At 36.3% G+C, this 21,716-nt stretch overlaps 1 long non-coding RNA gene across 3 annotated transcripts; it reads right to left on the bottom strand.

The window, feature by feature from the left end:
* Window positions 1–4,405: 4,405 nt before the first annotated feature.
* LOC122238414 lies at window positions 4,406–20,419 on the bottom strand. Of its 3 annotated transcripts, none has more exons than XR_006217330.1 (8): window positions 20,201–20,419; window positions 14,917–15,031; window positions 13,409–13,535; window positions 12,058–12,175; window positions 9,588–9,658; window positions 7,380–7,534; window positions 5,134–5,183; window positions 4,406–4,479 (listed from the first exon to the last, which is right to left on the bottom strand). It is a non-coding gene; the product is annotated as an uncharacterized LOC122238414 (long non-coding RNA). The 3 variants fall into 3 exon arrangements; XR_006217329.1 differs by having other exon boundaries at window positions 12,096–12,175; XR_006217331.1 differs by lacking the exon at window positions 9,588–9,658 and having other exon boundaries at window positions 12,096–12,175.
* Window positions 20,420–21,716: the final 1,297 nt, after the last annotated feature.

Raw genomic sequence — 21,716 nt, 5'->3', positions numbered from 1 at the left:
GATAAAAATAGTCACAAATTTTTTTTTTCTCTTTCCTTTGTATTTTCTCACTGTTAAACAGGGTGAGATTTGTCCATACTCAATAATTGCCAACACACAGAATATAACTCTTTCTTCTTCTTGTTTTAACCTCTGGGTTATGTGCCAAAACCTCTTCATAAATCAGTTGGAGAGGACATTGATATAAACATTTTAATACTAAATTTCTGTGATGTATTCACCTGTTTTGTAGTTATTTTTGCTTCTTGTCTTCTCTTAATGGTCATCTACTCTTTGGGCTCCTAAGATTCAGGGTTCTCATGAATTATATTCCTTTTTCCACCTATAGAATACTGCTTTGGGGGACGACAGCTGTCAGATTACACATTGCCATTTAAAGTTCTCATTGATTATTCTTGATCATTTATTCTGTAAATATGAAGTATCCCCTTGGTTTCAAGAAGATAGTATGGGAGGAGTAAAAGAAAAGAGGAAAGATTGGTGATATTTATAGGGCAAGAAGATCAGCATTTCTTCTCAGAGTAGTTTCTTATGAGTAGGAGGAAGCCCCAGAACCTCCACACATGATTGTGCCCTGCACAATCTGGATGGCCAGTGATGAACATTGGCAGGAACTGAAATTCATCCCTCTCCATCAACCAAGCCATATGCTCTTCATCAGCCTGAAGAAGGGGTGCCTTTTGGCTGCTTGCACAACAATGTTACATGTGCTAACAGCAGCCCAGTTTTTTTTTTTTTTTCTGTTTATGCACTTAATACAAATAGGGTCCTAAATATATAGTCTTTTGTGTCTGGCTTCTTTCAATATTATTTTTTTAATCTTCATTCATATTGTAGGTAGTTTTGGTTTATTCTTTCTCAGTGCCAAGTGGTATTTATGCAATTTATCTATTCTATTATTATTGTTCATTTGAATAGTTTTCAGTTTGGAACATATAAATATTTTTGCTATGACAATTAGAGTAGATGTTTCAAGGGAATATATTTTCTTATTGTTAAATATATTCTTAGGGGTACAATTGCTATATTATTATGTATGTGTTATATTGTTATATAGTCTTATGTATATATAGTTTTAGTAGTATGAGCATCTAATTTTCTAAATTGTTGGGGCACCTGGATAACTCAGTTGGTTAAATGTCAAGCTCTTGATTTTAGCTCAGGTCATGATCTGAGGGTTCTGTTGGTGAGATCTAGCCTCTGGTCCAGCACTGCATTGACAGTGCTTGAGATTCTCCCTTTCTGTTTTCCTCTGCCCCTCCCCACCTCCAGCTCACTTGTGCGCATGTGCTTACTCGCTTTCTCAAAAATGAATAAACTTAAAAAAAAAGTGTTTTACTAGCTGACACTCCCACCATCTGTGCATTGGGGTTCTGGTTATTTCGTATTTTTGCCATTGCCTAATACTTCTATGTTCTTCTTTTTTCCTTCTGATGGGTATGCAGTGGGTTTTTATTAGGATTTAATTATCAAATCCCTAATACTTACCATATGTATTAACATGTTGAGCACCTTTTAACATATATATTAAACTTTTGGATATGCTCTTTTATTAAGTGTTAATCTCTGCCCATTTTTCTATTGAATTATCTTGTTTTCTTATTGGTAGGGGTTCTTAATACAGGCTTTTGTTGAATATTTGTTTTATGAAAATGTTTCATGATTTGCAGATTTTTTTATCACTCTCTGAAAGGTGGTTTTTGATAACAGAAATTCTTAATTTTAATCTAATACAGCTTATTAAGTTTTTCTTTTGTGATTACTACCTTGGAGTCCTATTTAAAAAATCTTTGCATTACCAAGTTCACAAAGATTCCTTTTTAATAAAAACTTTATTATTTTACCTTTCACTTTTAGATATGAATTTTGAACTGGTTATTTTTATGTGGTAAGCGTCCAGACACATTTTTCTTACAGATGCCCAATTTGATCCTAGGTCCTCTATTGAAAAGTTCATCTTTTGCTCACTGTAATATAGTATCACCTTTCTCATAAGTTCTAGGCAAATTGTAAAGTTGAAAAGCATTTTTTAAAATGACATAATGTGTAATAAGTGCTCAGTATGAACCACATTTTAAATGGCTTTTCTTTTTCTGGAGTTAAAGTATTTTACAAACTTCTTACTTATTCTTATTCAACTTAGTAAGAAGCAGTCCTGATACTTCCTTGGGTGATCTGCTGATTTTTATTAAGCTTTCTTGCCATGTGCAAATGACAAACATTAAAAAAAATGAAGTAAAAGATATTCTTCTGCTCATCACGACCTCTACTCACTACAGTGGTAATGCACTCATTAATAGACCTTTTATACAGTCAGAGAAATTTCTATCTCCAAGTAACCTTAGAAATGTATTGATTTTAATATAAGAAAAGTTTAGTCCCAGAAAAATGAAGTGGCTTGTCACAGTACTGGTTAGAGAAGGAGACTGGAGTTTAAACCCAAAAAATTCTGGGGCACCTGGGTAGCTCAGGTGGTTAAGCATCCAACTCTTGATTTCTGCTCAGGTCATGATCTCAGGCTTGTGAATTCAAGCCCTGCCTCATGTTCTGTGCTGGCAGCATTGTTCTTGCTTAGTATTCTCTCTCCCCCTCTCACTGCCTCTCCCCTGCTCCTGCTCTCTCTCTCTCCCTCTCTAAAAAAATAAACATACTCCAAAAATCCAGAAATCTTGGGTCTTTTCTAGAGACTCATATTTTTTAAAAAAACAAATAAAAGAAAAACCTGACTTACCTAATAATTTTTGAAAACCTCACAACTCAACAAAAACATAATTTCACTAGCTTCTTTGCTCTCCATATGATTGGAGATCACTGTGTCTCTGAATTTTGAGCTTAAGACAATGAAAGCCCTATTGCCAGGTTCCTGAGGATACTTGTTATGGGCTGAATGTTTGTTCCCCCACCCCACCCCCCGCAATTCACATGTTAAAATCCTAATCCCCAAAGATGATGGTATTAAGAGGTGTGGGACCTTTGGGAGGTTCTTAAATCATGGGAACAGAGCCCTCTTGAGTGCTATTAGAGAGGGGCAGTAGGGGGATGGATTAAATGGGTGATGGGGATTAAGGAGTTCACTTGCTGTGATGAACACCAGGTGTTGTTTGGAACTGTTGAATCACTATAGTGAACACCTGAAACTAATATTACACTATATGTTAGGTAACTGGAATTTACATTAAGGAAGGAAGGAGGGAGGGAAGGAAGGAAGGAAGGAGGGAAGGAACGAGGGAAGGAAGGAGGGAAGGAAGGAAAGGAAGGGAGGGAGGGAGGAAGGAAGGAAGGAAAGAAGGAAGGAAGGAAGGAAGGAAGGAAGGAAGGAAGGAAGGAAGGAAGGAAGGAAGGAAGTTAGTTAGTTAGTTAGTTAGTTAGTTAGTTAGTTAGTTAGTTAGGAAGAAAAGTGCTGAAAGACCTTTGGCTGTGTGAGAACCGAGAGAAGGCACTGGCTGTGAACCAGAAAGAGAGCCTTTACCGAAACGTGACTATGCCAATGCATTGATCTCAGACTTCCACCCTCCAGAACTGTGAGAAATAAGGTTTTGTTGTTTGTAAGTTACTCAGTCTGTGGAATCTTGTTATAGCAGCCTGAACAGACTAAGACAATACTTAACCTCTTGGTGACATATCAAGGAAGCAACAGAGAGTGGAAACGAGAGGCCCCTCCTGTGTGAATTCTTGCTGATATTTAGACTAATGACTCTAAGCTAGCATTCACTGTGTAGACTTTGGAAAATTATAAAACAATTTGTGAAGAAAACCAAATTTCGTTCTTAATGTATCTGTATCTGTATATATGTGTGATAGGGTATTTCTAGTTTCTGTACATTGTATAATCTTTCATGTATTTTTCTTGATCTTTTTAGTTGGACTTTATATAAATTTTAAAAAAAATACAAAATAAGTCTAATTGAGAGCCATTCCATTTTTTTTTTTATCCAGAGGTCAATATATAATGTAGCCACACATTTCCTTTTTTTGAAAATTGAGTCATTTGCTTCTTTCTGGTTGTCCTGCATTTTTCTCTTCCTGCATAATTAAAATATTTATGGCAGTGGCTCTGAGATCATATTTGTACATTTCTACGGCTCCCTAGTGTATAAATCTTCTGTTTCGAGACTTGGGTTAATTTAAAGTAACTAGGGAGTGTCTCAGACCATTTACATATTACCTCAAGCAGTAATATCTTTTTTCATATTGTTCTAGATTTTTAGCTTGAAAGTCATTTTCTTTCCTACAAAAGATGGAATTCAAGGAATGTTTGAATATTCTTCCTTCTTTTATTTGTTATAATTTTCACTAAGCAGTATGTCCAGTTTTTCTTCTCATCTCTACAAGTAACTTTAGAAGTGTATAGATTTTTTTTTTATTTTAAAATTGGTGTCTTAATGGACTCAAGAACACATGGATGTAAATCTTAATTCTGTTTTGTTTATTGGTTTGAGTGACTTTCTTAGCTTTTAGAAGTTTTCTTCATCTGTAATTCTGAAAAAAAATAAATATAACCATTTAAGGTTTGTTAAGCTCTTAAGGAACATACAATGTAAATAGAAAACATTTAGCATAGTGTTTGGCATATAGTATATAAAACACATTGTTAATTTCATTAAGTCACAAATTCATTTTTTCTGTGTTTTCTTGGAGTCATCATCACAGAGTAATTGAGAGTGACCGTGTCTGAGTTGTGTCTCTGGGAAACAGACCATGAACTGGATTTAGGAATGCAGGAGTTTAATTAGGGAGGGAGGGGGTGTGCAGGAAGAGGCTTCAGAATGCAATCCAGATCTGTCTTCTGTGAAAAGAGAAGAAAGTCTTAAACTGATATAGAATTCTGTCACATTCTCATCTGGCCAGAGGAGTTTTGGAGCAAAATTACCCATAGAGCAGACTCACAATAGGTAGAAATGCCAGACTCCAGCATCTCTGCCATGCTCCTCATTGGCTGGGGAAAGCCTGGGAAGAGTGTAACATTGGTTCAAAAATTTAGATATTGTAATGAGGCACTGTCAGCCAACTGTGTTTCTTGCGGCCAAACAGCCAACTTTCTTGGAGGGAAATCTAAGCGATGCCTCTCAAGCTGCCCCATAGGTTTCTGGAACATGCTACCTGTGTTCATTCAAATATGTCCCCTTCACTTACTAAATGGGGGGTTGTAAGGTACTTAACCATTCTGCTCTTGGTTTCTTTATCTGTAAAAAGAAGAAAGTGATGGTAGCTATCATAACATTATTGTGAAGGTTAAATTAAATAACATATAGAGTATTTTAAATAGCATCTGAAGTGCTCAATAAATACTTGCCATTATTACCGTCATATTCTTACATATTTTGCTACTTTGATTTACTCTTGCCTACATACTTCCTTCTTGCATTTTATGTACATATTGTTTTTAAAAAACAGGTTTTGGGCACCTGGGGGGCTCAGCTGATTAAGCATGCGACTTCAGCTCAGGTCATGATCTCATGGTTCGGGGGTTCAAGCCCCTCATCAGGCTCTGTGCTGACAGCTCAGAGCCTAGAACCTGCTTCAGAGTCCGTGTCCCCCTCTCTCTGCCCCACCCCTGCTTGTGTTCTGTCTCTCTCTGTCTTTCAAAAATGAATAAACATTTAAAAATAACATTTAAAAAAAACAGGTTTTGCTGTGAACTTAAAATTGCTCTTAAAATCATCTTAAAATAACTTTTCAGAGAGTCCCCTGAGTGAATATTCATTGTTTATATGCTTTTCCTTCTCTGATTTCTTCTTGTTCATTGTTATCAGTCCAGGCAATTGCACATATTAATATTTCATTTAATAATCCCATTTGGTATAGGTAAGAAGAGAGTCTACATGAGATTTTCATGTCAAAAGCTTGCAGAGTCGATGTACTAGTTCCACAGTATGAACAAAATAAGTTTCTTTGAGAGAAAATCATAAGCACTATGTGCTATATCCTTCCCAGATAAAAAGGAGCTATTTTATATCCATCAAAGTTGAAATAAGGTTTAGTTTAGTGGACCAGAAAAATATTACCTGTTTTGACACAAATACAATAGAACAATTCCAAAGAAATCCAATTTTGAACAGCATTGCACGCAAGGATTAGAAAGTTTCAGAAGATTTGGATTTTCTGAATGCTTTTTGTTGTTTGAGGTGCTCTCCTAAGATTAACTGAGCATATTATGTAAGGATGAACCAGCTTTATCGTTGTGCTTTTTCAATCTCTTCGAAAATGAAAATTTAATCACAAGCCATCATATTCACAGATTCTCATCCATTCCAAGGATCTAAGGCTTTTTTTTTTTTAAGTTGTAGTATATTTTATTTCTTAAATCATTATAAAAAATGTCTACGTTGTGAGATTTAAAACTATTCTGAAGTTTTTTTATTTTTATTTTTATTTTTTTATGTAGTTGATACTAGTAAAGTGATATGCCAGTGTGAGCCCTGGATTGACAAGGCAGCCCCATAAAAAGCTTTGGTTCCCGATTAAATTGTCTTTTAAATAATAACACATAAAATCTCAACAAAGGTCTAAGGTTTTAGATGTATCATCCTCTTAAGAAGATATTCCTTGACAGCTGTCCCAAGGCCACTACTAGTATTCTTACATAATGATATAAACTAAAAACTATAAACCATGGGTGCAGAAAAGAAATTGGATTATTTCGGCTGGCTTAAATGATCATGTCTTTTTTAATGATGTTTTTAAAAATCATGTAATAGTGATAGCATGACATATAGAGAATGTAAGTAATGGATCTGAGTTCTCTTTTCACATTTTAATCACCACTTTTCAAACATTGCCTTAGCAATCATGTATTCACTGTAAATACTTATTGAGTAACTACTTTGTGGCTGGCCTACTTCTAGGTACAGTGATAGAGAAGTGAACAATTGACCTAGGATTTATTCCCCAGCTTAAGATTCTCCATTATAATTAAGAATTCTTACATTACCTGCAAGGCTAAATCAATACACAAGTCTTTACATCTATGAGCTTAAGTCATACAAGATCCCCTGAGCTTATTCCCCTGTAAACCCACACTGTTCTACTGCCCTTCTCTTTGTCTTTGAACATGCCAAACTTTTTCCTGCCTCAGGCCATTTGCACTAGTAGTTATTGTTATCTGTTATGCCCTTCCTTAAGATCCTATGGTTTCTTCTCATTATTCAGATCTCTGTCAAAAGTGCAACTTCATAGGCCTAAATAAAATGGCTCTCAACCCCACTCTCCAATCACTATCCTTTAATACTGTTTTTTAATCTAAAATAAGAATTATTGGAAGTTATCTTACTTATTTTTAAATATATGCTGATTTTTACAAATCGTTCATGCCCTTTCTGATATTGTGACTCCATTTGACAGCCATTTCCCAATCTTTTGCCCTTTCTCCGAGAACCTACCATGTGTTGTTCCTGGATGACTTTGCTCTTTGTTCTATTATAGCACTGAGTACTCTCTGTGCTATAGTGCTCTTTGTACTTGACTGCCCCTAGCACTAATATGTGCTTCACGTCCATATATACAGCTCCTGCAGCAATGCAGTAAACTGTGATTTCTGGGGAAAAGAAAAAACTTATTGAGCAAATTAATGAATTAATTTTTACATTTGTACAATATTTACCACTTAATTAATACATGCTATTTCAACCGTTTCACATAAATAAGGGGAAAAGGGCATAAACTTAATATCTCTTCATTAAATGTTGCAGTGTTACATTCTTTTATTTTTTTAAGTATTTATTTTTGAAAGAAGGAGAAAATGTGAGTGGGGGAGGGGGATAGAGAGAGAGAAAGAGAAAGAGAAAGAGAGGGAGAGAGGGAGAGAGAAGTGGGAGGTTAGAGACAGAATCCCAGGCAGGCTCCACACTATCAGCACAGAGCCTGAGCCAGGGCTTGAACCCATGAACCATGAAGTTGGATGCTTAACCGACTGAGCCACCCAGGTGCCCCAAAACAGTGTTATATTCTCACCCTAAAATTCTCAGAGTCATGTATTCTTACAAGCCACTTGTGAGTTCTAAAGTATTGAATCTTTTTCTCATTAGAGGTCTATAACATAGAAAGCAAGTACCAAGAACTATGAATGTTTGGGGTACTACCATTTGAAATTTCTGTTCTAGGTCACATAATTCCCTTAAGCTAATTATGGAGAAAATCTCTGACATTTCATAGGAAGGAACTCATTTGCATATATGCATGAGAGGATAGGAGAAGCTTTATGTACTAATATTTTAATTATTCTTTGGATGTTTTATTTCTATAACCATTTTAATATATATCCCTTCTGTAGCAAAGAGCATATTGAATTTCTTCCAACAGTGACAATATCATTGGAATTTCTTCCACCAATGATTATAGTTCTTCAGTATCCTGAAACTCAATTATTTATTAATTTCTTAAGGAGAAGTATGCTTGTTACTTATTAACATCATAATAGGTAATTCCTCCTATTCAGATAGATTTATGGAGTAAATCTTAGATAAGAAAAAACACAACACTTAATGGCCTGATTATATGCAGAGAACAAAATATATATCTATTTGATTATGCTTATTTTCATAAGAATTCTGTTTCAGGGTACCTAGGTGGCTCAGTCACTTAAACGTCTGACTCCTGATTTCAGCTTGGGTCATGATCTCACGGTTTGTGAGACTGAGCCCTGCATCAGGCTCTGCGCTGACAGCCTGGATCCTGCTTGGGATTCTCTGCCCCCCACCTCTCTCCCTCAAAATAAATAAACATAAAAAAAATAATTCTGTTTCAAAATGGAATTTAAGTCCCCAAATACTCATAAGAAAACAAAATAAAATAGATCACCAATTAATGTAGCTATAATGTGTGCCACTGAGGTAACTTCCTCATATATCACTAGAATCAACCAGAATAAAGACACTCTTGCTAGACTCATACAAAGAGAAATAATTCAGCTTTTATATTCAAATATTATTCTTCCATATGTGGTTAATATACATATCAATGACAGGAACATCAGAAACTTTATTAGATAACTAAACTGGGTCAAGTATTAATTTAAAGGCATTACTTAATTGTCCAATAACCTTAGATCTAGAATCAAGTTTTTAAAAAATATTAAACTAATTCCTCATAAAAGGATACCTTTCATTACTTTATTTCAGAATGTTGTTTTATATAACATATAACATATTTCTCTAGAGTTATGTTCTCAAGAGTATAGTAATTTTTATGATCTGGAAAAAGGTATGGGTTGGCATTGCTTTTGCTTTCTATTTTATTGAAGCATTCCAGTCAACTTGAACTGAAATTAATGCAAGAGAGAAATAAGCATAGTTCAATGGAAATTTCCATGCCCCACGGTCTGTGGTGTTCTTTGTAGAAATCTAGGGTGAAATGGCAGTGATTTCCACTCTAAAATTTTTTTCCAACATTCTTTTCAATTGATAGTGCGTGCAAAGAGGTATTGCAGTCGCTGGCAGCCACACTTGCCCAAATACTCACGATGATTGCACTTTACGTATATTTATATGTTGAGGATTTTACACACTGAGATAGTCAGGAATTCATGTCCACATTCTTCCAGTGCAAAAAAAAAATGTGCAAACCACATGCCAATTGACTATGTGTAATACCTCAACTTGGTCAGCACTGCTTTAAAAGAAAGATGAACTCAGGAGCATACTGGAAAAAGAGAAAGTGTGGCCTAGAAGAAAGGAATAAAAGAGAAAAATGGTAGATGGGCTAGATTTTTATCTTGGAGTCCTACAACAAATTTAGGTTGATTTTCTTATTACCTTCTCCATTTCCCCACACATGTATCATACTCAGTCCATATTGTTTTCCAAATCATTTTATTTTTATTAATCTTTTACAACCAGTACAGTAATTAATTCCAGAAACAGGCTTTTTGGCTTCCTGACTTCACATTAGCAAAGATAGTCCTTTAGGACTGAAAGTAATGATCTCTGGCATGCCATGTGTACAGTTTTAATTTTAAATTAGTAAAATGTTTGGCAAGTGAGGGTGTACAATGAATGAGATAACAGTTCCATTTTTCCCACACACAAGTGAAACTAGTTGCCATGAGGACAGGTAGGATGTGGCCATGCTTCCCTACCATGGTGAGGGAATTTCTCTCCCACAGTGCATCCTGGGAAGTGATCTTGTTTTATAAACCCTCCAAAGGCTTATGATTATGACAAGAGCCATGTTGGAAAAAAATAAGCAACTGACCATGCTGTAACCATAATGCTTTTCCTATTCCATGTCTATATACTGAAGATGATCCCTCTGTAACACGTGCATTTTCCCCATAGTGAGCTCCACTCAGCTGATGTGTCAACTTATGGTCTAAAATGCAAGTATATCTGTTGGGTAAACTATGGCCCTAATTACAGAAGCATGAGGGATGAAACTGATTTGTGTTAACAGTTATTATGTTCACCCTTCTACAACCCTATGCCCTAGATTTTAATGTAATTTTTAATAAATAAGGACTCCCAAACTTGGACCTTTGCTGTTACTCCCATTAGAACTTTTAACCCATTAACCTTTAACCTTTCCCATTAACCTGTTTTTTTTAGAACATGGACCTTTAAAGTGAGCAATAAAATGGCTTTTTCTAGAATAATTCATGTCCCTTATACTCATGAGAATATGCCATACAGATGTAGGGGATTGAAAGTTCCCCACATTTTTTGGGATGAATACTTGATTCAAAATGAGACTTTCTCATGAGGAATCAAAATGGAGGCTTTATTTCTCTTCCTTTCTGGAGGCCAAGAAGTAATAATTGTATTATATATTTTTCAAGTTTTTATTTAAATTCTAGTTAGTTAACATATACCGTGATATTGGTTTCAGGAGTAGATTCAGTGATTCATCATTTACATACAACATCCAGTGCTCAACACAACAAGTGCTGTCCTTAGAACTAACTCATCACTCATTAACCCATGCCCTGCTTACCTCCCCTCTATCAACCCTCAGTTTGTTCTCTATAGTTGGGAGGTTTGCTCTCTTATGGTTTGCTTCCCTCTCTCTTTTTCTTTTTCCCTTCCCCTATGTTCATTCATCTGTTTTGTTTCTTAAATTCCACATATAAGTGAAATGATATGGTATTTGCCTTTCTCTGACTGACTTATGGAAATAATAATTTTAAAACATTGTGTTGTATTCAAAACAGAAGAGGATGATAGGTTGATTTAAGTAACTAAACAAACTTAAGGACAGCAACAACAGAACAAGAGCAATCATTGTGCTCTTTTGTGATTAGAACAGAGATTATTTAATATACCTCCTCCCTTCAAAGATCTGCATTTGAAAGTAATCATCAGTTTAGCCAGAATGATATTTTGCTTTTCTACTTGTATTACTGACATTTTAATATTCTCCCCCCCCATTTCTCCTTTAGAAACTGTCATCTCAAAAGAATGATTTAAACACTGATGCATTTAGATAATACAATGTACATGATTGAGAAAATTTTAAATACTATAATTTAAGACACTTAAGGCCACAGTTATTTTCATATTAGTTACACCCTCATGCTAGTATAATTCTAATCTAAATTTCTGGCTCGACATGTTTGATTCTGTGGGCATAATCTCAGGTGTCCAAAGCCTTAGGTACTTTTCCATTTCATTTTATTTTTAGCCTTTGTTTGATTTCAATAATGTAATTATTGAAACAATTAGGAAAAAAGCACAGTGAGCAAACTTTCAAAACCTAAAATTCTATGAATCTGTAAAAATCACCATGCCACTGACCAAATTTAGAAGCTATCAAATAAGCTTAAATCAGGTCATTTTGATCTAGACTATTTTTATCCTCAGAGAAATAAAGAGGCAACTTTTCTGCCAATGAGCAGTTTTTAAAATATTTTTAAAGAGATTTTATTTTTAAGTAATCTGTGCATCCAACGTAGAGCTCAAACTCACAACCCCAAGATCAAGAGTTGCATGCTCTACTGACTGAACCAGCCAGGTGCCTCTTTAAAAAAATGAATAAATAAGATTTTATTTTTAATTCATGCCATTAAGTAGTTTAAAAAAAATGTAAAAACTCCTTTTTCACAGATTGATTATCCCCTTCCCATCTCACCTGTTGGTCACCTGTCACATTAGTGAGAGCATGCATACCTTCTCTTAGGAACATAGCAAAAGTTACAGCTTTTCTTCCCAGCACAGGTGAAGCAATGAAAGTGAGGAAATTTGGAAGCCTTGTAAAGATCAATGAGAAATAAACGCGAAGTTACTTTGCAAAGTATAAATTACTATTTACATATAAATATGGCCATTCTTTGCCCCATTACTATTATTATTGGTGCCGTTACTGCTGCTACTACTACGACTATAGTTAATAGTTGGATTTTACAAAGGCTGAAAGAATCTCAAAGATCCTATTCGTCCATGAGAGGAGGTGAACTGCCATCAGTTGATAATAGGCCTTGTCACAGAGATCCATATCTGAATTGTGGCTCAATATTCAACATCTATGTTATCTGAGCCAAATTACCTTAATTATCTGTGCCTCAGTTTCCTTCTCTGTAAAGTGGGAATACAAATTGTATCTGACCTTCAATTAAAAAAAATGTATCTGAGTAATTCCACTTCGGGTCATGATGGAGTAAATGGTACTAGACTTTTCTTCTGTGTAAATAACCAGATAAATATGTGCAAATAACCTGTATGTCTGTTTCCAGACATTAGGCTATACCCAGAGCCGAATGCCCTTAAAGAGAGGAAAAAACATGCTAAGACCTACAATTGTTTCAGCTTTCTGCCTGGATGTGTATTCCAGACTGTGGAGCAGGGAGAGAGAATTTATATAAGGGTAGCATTTTTGCTCAGTTGAGGAGTTAGCAAGCAGAAATCAGTGAAGCCTAAGCAGCTGGAAGTTTTAGGGTGGAACTGTAAGGGGAGGAAGCAACACAAGAAAAGGCACTAAAATTTACAGAGGGGTTCCGTTGGTCTTTAACTATGGAACTGTCACATGTGATCAGACTCCATGAGGCCATCACAGAATAATTACTGGAACAGGACAACTTCTGGGAGCTATTTGCTGAAAGATCACCAAATGAAATTTTTAAAGGAGCTGAATATATTCGAGGTCTGACCAGCCAGAGCAGAGTATCTTACAGAACATTCAGTAGAGAATCTACTATACAGTTAAAAAAAAAAAAAACCTTTAAGCAATTTAGTCTGTATTGGTTATCTTCATTGAGTCCTTCTTGTTCCCGTTTCATTTTCTAAACTTTGAGGTGAGGATGAGGGTAAATTTTACTAAAAGAGAGGTGGAGATGTGACCCTCTTCTTACAAAAGGAAAAAGGAATAAGAGAGAGATAAAAAAAATAAACATGAGACACATACACATGAATCCAAAGGAAAAGGGACAAATGTCATAAAAATAAGAGTTCTGAATCACTTTAATACTCATGACAAAAACTCTTACCTCTCAACGCCATGACCTAATAATATTCTTCACCATGACCTCCATCAGCGCTGCTTTTTCTTGGGGGTAGAATACAGAGGGCTTCAATTCAGCTAGAGAGGCTGAAGTTTTCCATTAGTATCATGACCTGAACTCCAGTGATAGCAACATGGAAAAGGAAATAAATTGAGAGATGCTGCAGAGGGATAAATACAGGAGTTTCAGTGATTAAAATGAGAGAAAACGGTGGCACCATAAATAGGATATGGGCCATGTATATAATAGACAAGGATACAAGAAGTACGCAATGCCTTGAACATATGGAGACAAGTCTAATTTTGTGTATACAGAATTGGGCTGGTGTATCACTGAGGTGAAGCTGTGCAGCTGATAACAGAACAAGGAGACATATTTTATATGAGCTGTTGGAAATAAATATATAGATTTCAAAGTGATCTGTTTGGAGGTGACTATAGACTTTTAGAAAATAATTGAGGAAGAAGTTGACATTAAGGGAAATAAAATAAGTTTAGATAAAATGTGAAATAAATGGAAGATGAGCCAGCCAACATAGATGAAGGGTGAGAACACAGATGAAGTGAGAAGTGAGATTACCAGTGTTCAATGGGTAAATTAGCTTGCTAGGGCTGTGTGATATTGCGATTATAGGAAGAAATATATGTTTACTTTTTGACATCCTTCCAGCACAGAGCTCCTAAAACCATTAGGATTTCCTAAGGAATGGAAACAATAAACATGTTTCTGTTGTCAATGAAGTGACTTTTGCAACAAACCTAAGGATGAGGGCTGGTTTCCAGGAGAGCCAACCTGTGATTATAGACTGTTGAAACTTTCAGTTCCATTCCACCCTTAAACAAACATACTGGGAAGAGAGGGGCTGGAGATTGAGTCCAGTCACTAACAGCTGATGATTTAATCAAGCATGCCTATATAATAAAACTTTCATAAGAACCTAAAAGGGTGGGATTTGGAAGGCTTTCAGGTGGGTGAACACGAGGAGATCAGAGGAGAGTGGCAAAGCATGGTAGCTCCACATCCTTTTCCCAAGCCTTGCTCTATGCATCTCTTCCATCTGTCTGTTCCTGAGATCTATTGCTTTATAATAATCTGGTGATCTAGTAAGTAAAGTCTTTCTCTAAGTTCTGTGAGCTTGCCTAGCAAATTAACCTGAGGAGAGGGTCTTGGAAATCTCTAATCTGTAGTCAGAAACCCAGATGATAACATGGGCTTACAATTGGCATCTGAGAGGAGCATGGGGGAGGAGGGCAGTCTTGCAGAACTGAGCCCTTACCCTGTGGAATATGATGCTAGCTTTAGGTAGATAGTTGTCAGAATTGAGTTGAATAGGGCACCCAGCTGTTGTCAGAAAATTATTGGTGGTGTGGGGAATCAACACACACACACACACACACGTGCACACACACAATAACTGAGTGTAGAACCCTTTTGCTGCCATAACAAAATACCATAGACTGTGCAGCTTAAACAAAAGAAATATATTTTCTTACCATTCCGGAGGCTAATTGTCCAAGATCAGTATGTCAACAAGTTTGAATTCTTCTGAGACTGCTCTCCTTGGTTTGCAGGTAGCTGCCATTAACTGTGCCATGCAGGGTTTTTTCTCTGTAAAGAAAGATCCCCAGTGTGTCTCTGTAGGTCATAAGAGCCCTCTATTATAAGATCACCAGTCAGATTGGATTAGGGTCAACCCTAACAGCCTCATTTTTACTTAATTACCTCTTTAAAGGACCTATCTTCAAAGATAGCTACATTCTGAGGTGCTGGGGGCTAGGACTCAACATATAAACTTTGAGGGAATACAATTAGCCCATAACAATGAGAGAGAAAGAAAAGGATTTCAAGATATCTACAATAAACTAGAAACTGTCTAAAACTAAAACTAAACTATCTACTGAAAGATATCTACAATAAACTATAGAGTGAGGAGAGATTACAAAACATATGCTGTGGAATTCATAAACAAAATAGTATGAAAGGGATAGAAGACAGAATGTAAAGGATTAGGATTGAGTGTTTGAATGGGCATTGAAGACAGATATTGCAATTTGAGGGTACAACAAGAATGGAAGGACCATTTTTTCAAGTGCAAAGATCTGTGCACTTTCAGTTGAATGGAAAAAGTTGATGATACATGATGTAATAGATATGGTTGATGGAAAAAAAATTGTGAAGGACGTTGGAAGGAAATAGATTAGAAGGAAAAGGTGTTAGGGGGATTTAATTTGCAAGATTTTTTTTAAGTCATGGAGAGAGAAGTTGAATATGCCCATTGGTTTCAACCTTCATTAAAGTAGGTAGCTAGGCCATCTTGAAAAAATGGAAAGTGTTTGTCCTTCTCTGACTGACTGATTTTACTTAGCAACTTGTGTGATGTATCTAAAATGGTCAAACACAAGGAAGCAGAGAGTAGAATACTGGTCATGAGGGGTTAGGGGAGTAGGAAATGGGAAGTTTCTATTCAAATGGTAAAGAGTTGCCATTATATGAGATGATTATATTCTAGAGATCTGCTATCCAACATTGTTCCTATAGTTACAATACTGTATTGTACATTTAAAAATTTAAGAGGGGGGATTTCATGTTAAGTGCTCTCACCACAATAGAAAAAATAAAAGTGGTGCAGCTCCAGCTTACTAGTAATGCAAACACATAGGAAATGATGGAGAAAAAAGAAGTTAATGTAATAGTGGCATTGAGTAGCTTTAAGAGGAAGCAACAAATGAGAGGTTGAAGATAGGTAATTGTATTTAAAGATGTGTTTGGTGGAATGCTGGAGAGATAATAGGAATGGAACGTTCTTGTGCTTCAAGAAGAAACAATGCTAACACTAGGTTTCAAGGATTTGTCAAATAAAGAAAAGTAGTTTAATTTCACTGAAGAATGGGTGGGAGATGAGCTAATATCAGGCAGCTGACATTAACGAAAGTAATCTTTTTTTTTTCCCCTGTCACTCTTAGTGGCCCTGCTCACATAATAAACCACATTAAGAGCTAAGGGGTTATTTTAATTCTGTAACAATGCCTCATCTTTGAATTATCTGAGTGGTTTTCATTATAAACTTTTGTTGCAAATTTTAATAGGCTGAATATACACAGCCTTAGGAAAGCTAATTTGTTTCGAAGGAATTCTTTAATAGCTATTACAAAAACTAAGAAAAAAATAGACCTTAAAAAAAGGATTAAAGTTGATTTATCTATGTCTCAGAAAATGCAAGCTAACTGAAAATACAACATGCCTCAATGCATGGAAATTGTTGTCATAAAAATAAATTATCTCAGTGGATATGCATTCAGAAAGTGGTAAATAATGCTGTTCACTCATAAGAACACATTTTAAACTGGAAAAAATTACAGACATCTCCCATTAAGAAAGATAGCCTCTTATGTTCTTGTAATATAGACACACTAAATGGTATAAAATCACAGCACAGTCAGCAAGTCTGAAAACTCATGAGGTCATGTCTACATAATGATAGTAGTAGGATCCAGGTTCAAAAATTATATTGTGCCCATGTTGCCTGTTCTCATTCCACTACAAGATAATGTAACTAAAATAGATAAGCGGATTTTTTATCTATGGTTTCATAGGATTCAGAAAAAGTTGGTACATAATCACACTCACAAGGAGATAAATTTGGCAGGGTAACATATTCACTTCCATTGCAGTTCAAAGGAATAAAAGAGTGCATTGACCTCTTATTCTTTCTATTTGATCTGCTCTTCCTGAAAACCTCCAACCCCAGTGGACTACTGAAGGAAGGAAAACTAAATTTACCTAATCCAGTAATCTTAGTTTGAGTCGATAATGTCAAACGATCCTTTTTTTGGGGGGGGGAGAGAGAAGGGGGGAGAGTAAAAGCTGGGGAGGGGCAGAGAGAGGGGAACATAGGATATGAGGCAGGCTCTGCATTGACAGGTTGACAGCAGCAAGCCCAATGTGGGGCTCAAACTCCAGAACTGCGAGATCATGACCTGAGCCAAAGTCAGATGCTCAATTGACTGAGCCACTCAGGTGGCCCACAAATGACTCTTTAATTCCATTTCTTTGAAATAAAAGGTTTTCTTTCAGATGTCTATCTCTTACCTTTTGAGAGAAGGTGACCATTTATGAATTCTCATGTCAGCAGAAGAGACTCAGGTTGTAAACCCACATGTTGTATGTAGGAGTGCTGACAATACTGACTCCATCTTGTTCATATCCCAGCAATGACCTCCTTTTGGGCTAAGTGTTCCAGACCCCTTGGAGGTTAATGTATGCCTGACCAGAATGCAGGTAGGCTTGTTCTGATTTTCCCTAAAGTTTAGATAACTAGTAGAGATAACAGATTCTTTCTCTTTGGCACACAGATGATACCACGTTAGATAACTACCCTTTGACCTTATCATAATGCCCCTTGCTCTATAAAATCTGGGCATTTTTTTCTTCTTCCAGATTTTTATTTAAAGTTAGTTAATATATATTGTAATATCAGTTTCAGGAGTAGAATTTAATGATTCATCACTTGTATATAATACCCAGTGCTCATCGTAACAAGTGCCCTCCTTAATACCCATCACCAATTTAGCCCACCCCCTTCTCCATCAACCCTCAGTTTGTTCTCTATCAATAAGAGCCTCTTATGGCTTGCTTCTTTCTTTTTTTTCCCTTCCCATAAATTCCTAAATTCCACATTTGGGTATTAAGGTACAAACGTTGTGTTGCATAGTTGTGTTTTGCCTGGATTATTGTCCACCCAACTCCCCCATTAGTAAGTTACTCTGAACAAAACTCTGTAAATGGCATGGTGTGGCTTGATTCATTTTTTGGTCCCAAAATTACTTTGCAGTCTGGAGGATACTTTACTGTCCCTCCTCCACCTTCTAAGAATGCTCCATGCATCTTCTATGATCTTGGCTGTGGGGAGTCTTGAACTGGTCAGCTCTCTGTTCTGGTTAAGTATGACTAATCATATGTTACTCTATTTGTGTTGTTCTGGCAGCCACTTCTGGACTATGGCTACAGATACTTGTCCTATGTCTCAAATTTCCAATCTATTAATAGCTCTGTCATGAAACTGCAAGTTTGACAGGATGCCTACTGTCCCACTTTGCACATCTACTTTTCCTCTCAGGGTGTATCTGTAGGCCCAGAGCCATAGCACAACAAATAAAGGCTTAGAGGAACATTTGCATGCACATCTTCAAGCCTATCCACATGCCTCTGGACATCACCATTGGCACATTGGATCCAGAGCATTTTAATAGGGATTTGCAAATGCCATCACAATTTCCATAGAATTATGCCACTTGCCACTACATTTCCAAATTCTAACCTACAAATATGGATGTTTCTCAAAACCCTCACCTTAAAGTTTTGGTACTCAGTGATAAAGAAGAAAGGAGTTTTGACATTGAAACTACCTTATTTACCTTAGGAGAGCAAGACTTATGACCTAATCATCATAAACAGATGGGAGTGTCTTCTCTGCAATATGAAAGAAAATATATGACTAGAGTCTGTTAGGCTTATCTCTTCATATACTAAAAAGATTTAGAAAATCCTATCTCTGGAAAAGCTTAGATATCTAGGTAATTGTATTTCATGAAAATACTATTTCTAGCATTATAAACCGAGTACAGCATTAACTCTTAAGCTCCCTTTTCATTCCTGCTCCATCAACTATCACTCTCCACATACACACTGAAAAGGATGCCTTACTTCTGACGGACTAGTGAGACCATCACAAACCCATTAAATAAAAAAAAGGTGCCTTAATATATTTCAAAATATCATATTCCTTATATTTAAAAAGGAAACTGTAAAATAATGCTAGAATTTATTTGAATTTGGAATCTATTATCTACCAGTTTCCTCCAGGCTTTCCACTAACTTCCTTTGAAATGAGAGAACCAAGAGGGCAGGGCTTATATTTTATTATTTCCCTATTATCCACACATTCCTCAGGCCAAATCAGAAATGGATTCCCTTATGTAAACATGAGTTATCCTTGAGAACCCATAACTCTGAGATGATCCAGTATCTGATGAAAAAGCAAAATTATAATACTCCATTTTTCGATGTGTGGTAGGATTCTATTAATGTCTGCTTATTGATTGTCTACCTGGTTACTGTAAGAAGCATTAGTTTCTTGCTGGCTGTTAGAGGCCTCCATTCCTCACCATATGGGCCATAGGAAAGCTTTAGTGTTCTCCTGACATGGAGATAGCTGCATACCTTTTATGATCTGGTCTTGGAACTGTGAGACTGGCTGTGATTTTCACTTTCACCATATTCTATTTGTCAGAAGCAAGTTATTAAATCCAGCCCACTTTTAATATGGGGGGAATTAAGCTTTACCTCTTGAAAGGACTGTAAGATAAATCGTAGATGTATTTTAAAATCACAACATCCTCCTACAGAGAACTTCTTTTCTACCATAATAATACATCTGACTTTCCTGGACCCAGAGGTCTGTAACCAGATCAGGCCAATAACTTCCATCCACTGGACAATTATGGTACAGAGTCTATTATCTTTTACTCTCCAACCCAAAAGCTATAGATACACTTACCTATCATAATCCCCTCACCAACATACTCTCTGCTCTCCAGATCTGTATATTTGTCCACCAGATTCCTGAAATACATTTCTACATAATTTCCTCATCTTACTATATGTTCTTAGTCTTTGCATATAAAAATCGTAATATATCTCTGAATTCTAGCTCAAATGCTACCTCATGTTAAAGTTTTCTTTATTAAGAATATCTTGCTCCCCTTCCCATCCTCTTACATTCTTTCAGTTCATCTTTTGATTTAATCATTGCTGAGGCAAGCAGCTTTGTACAGATGTGACCAGACAGCACCTCCCATTAGCTGTACCAGTGATCTTTTTGCTTTCTGTCCCGAGCTTCTCTGTAACAGGACACGTGTGGGAACCATATGGCCACTTATATGCAACCTGGGAGTGTGGGAGAGTTAATGTCCCAGTGGGCGACTATTTATAGAGTAGAAAGAGAATTGCTGTTATTAAGTTCTGACCTCTTTTGTCCTTAGGCAGTTCTGGAACACACCTCCATGGTTCCATAGAAGGTCCAGGGAGAATCAAGCCAAGATGCTGTTAGTAGTGACCTATTCAAGAATATACCCTGGAGTTGTTTTTTTTCTCCTCCCCTATATCCCTCAGCCTCATCTGCCACTCCTTTTCCCTGCAGCTATTTCTAAAAATAATCTACCTGCCTACTAGCAATATTCTCTGTCTCTGATTCCAGGTCAATAGCTTGAGGAAGACATTCTCCCTGATCATGATTAAAAGCAATCACTTCTTTCTTGTTTATCACAGTAGGTCTTCTATGTTGTCTTTATTATGCCTCCTTGTACTTGGCTGTACAATTTTTTAAAGTGAAAACTGTGCTATTTATCTTCTTGGCTATGATGCCTACCCCAGAGTTTTTCACATCATGGGTTTTCAATCATTTCTTTTTTTTTAATGTTTATTTATTTTTGAAGGAGAGAGAGACAGAGTAAGTGGGGGAGGGGGAGAGAGAGAGAGAGAGAGAGAGAGAGAGAGAGAGACATAGAATCTGAAGCAGGCTCCAGGCTGTGTCAGCACAGAGCCTGATGCAGGGCTCGAGCTCACGAACCTCAGTATCATGACCTGAGTTGAGGTCGGATGATTAACCTATTGAGCCACCCAGATGCCCCTTTCAATCATTTCTTGAATACAAACATAACTTTTAAGCTCCTAAAAAGTAGATGACATAGTGATTACATATGCATGTTGTCTGCAAAACCAGATAAGTAACATCTCTGTGAAAAGTGGACTATAACATTTGGTCAATGAGACAAATCAATTTCAACTGGTTTAAATTTTCAAAACAGATGCAAACTCTGCCAATTTGGATTTTGTGAGGCATCTCTTTTAGCAAATTATAGCTATAGATTTATGGGGAACTTTCATCAATTTTAAGGACTGAATAAAGCCCAAGCATCTTGGGAGGATCATCTGAGGCTATGTTGTATGATATCAGGAAAAAGAAAATAACTTACAGAATAGTCAGATTAATATAAGACAAAAAGCATTACATTAACATAAAAAACAGCCCTAACATTTCCCTTTGCCTTTATTTCATAATGTTCTGCAGCATTGAGGGAGACTAGCAAAACATCCTTCTTATCCATTTGGTTGGTAAGTTTCCCAAATCTTCACAAAGTCAACATATTTCATTTTAAAGAGTTACAAAGTATAACTGTTGTCCCCATTCCTACTTGACTTTCTTAAAATTAATTTCCCACACACAACAGCCAAA

The sequence above is a fragment of the Panthera tigris genome, chromosome B2 (assembly GCF_018350195.1).
Source record: "Panthera tigris isolate Pti1 chromosome B2, P.tigris_Pti1_mat1.1, whole genome shotgun sequence".
Taxonomy (NCBI): domain Eukaryota; kingdom Metazoa; phylum Chordata; class Mammalia; order Carnivora; family Felidae; genus Panthera; species Panthera tigris.
The sequence above is the reverse complement of the archived record's forward strand: the minus strand, read 5'-3'. Positions and strand labels throughout refer to the sequence as shown.